This window comes from Pinus tabuliformis, chromosome 9, assembly GCF_031772625.1.
Source record: "Pinus tabuliformis cultivar Carrire ecotype Pingquan chromosome 9, CPIR1, whole genome shotgun sequence".
Lineage (NCBI taxonomy): Eukaryota > Viridiplantae > Streptophyta > Pinopsida > Pinales > Pinaceae > Pinus > Pinus tabuliformis.
Window position 1 is genome coordinate 706,750,908 of NC_142307.1, and position 1,021 is coordinate 706,751,928.

General features: G+C 42.9%; 1 pseudogene; it reads right to left on the reverse strand.

Moving 5' to 3' along the window:
• Positions 1 to 323: 323 nt before the first annotated feature.
• Positions 324 to 767, reverse strand: LOC149150647 (putative inactive patatin-like protein 9 pseudogene; annotated as a pseudogene).
• Positions 768 to 1,021: the final 254 nt, after the last annotated feature.

A 1,021-nucleotide genomic window follows, 5' to 3' on the forward strand; every position in this document is an offset into this window, starting at 1 on the left:
ATAAACACGCGATCAAATTGACAGAAAATAATGATATATAGATGGAATTCGATGCCGAAGAGCTTAAAATGATACAATATAAATGGAATTCGATGTCGTAGAGCTTAAAATGATACAATATAAATGGAATTCGATGCCGCAGAGCTTAAAATGATACCATATAAATGGAATTCGATGCCATCCATGCATACGGTCATTGATAAACATACATGCGTTGCTTTCTGTCACCAAAAGCCACGCTGACTACATGATCCACAATATCTGAGATTTCTTCACTCACAATATTCATAATCGGCCTTGCCCATTCCACTATTCCCCAATTTTTATGGACAATCAATTGCTCCCGCTCCCAGGGACAACACCAAGATATCATCTACCCCATTAACAGACGCAAAGTCAACCTTATTATTCAACACATGAGTAATGGCCGCCGCTGTGGGATTGTTCATCACGAACCCTCCATCTATTCCCACAATTGTTGTTTGCCCGTCCACGGACTTAACGGGAATAGGCATCTCAAATCCTGGAGAGCACATGGTCGCATGACAGACTTCCCACATAATGAAATTGTAATTCTGCGTGTGCTTTGCACTTGCCTCTGCGAACAGGAACGGTGAACCGCTGCATAAATCGTAGCAGGGTATCAGAATCGGGTTCACTATGTCTCTCAATGTTAATGGTCGCCCATTGCTACTTCTGAATAGCCCCTGCATATTGATGCAGCCGCTGCCTTGAGCCTCAGGATTAACCTGCCCAGTAACCCACATGATGACGGCGTTTTAGTATTAACATGTGTTTCCCCTTTTGTATAATGAAATCCATCGTCTCTTGGGCCGTGTAAAGAGCTCTGCCGTTTTCACCCTTTGCAAATAAGGCACTCCTCTCCCACTTCCTTCAACGACTATATTCCCTTCCAAGGCCCCTTTGAAAGTTTCATAGACTCCAAGGTTTCATGGTTTCCATTATATAAATGCAAGTGGCCATTATCCGAGTGCAACTCGGAGTTTAAATAGTTTCCCTA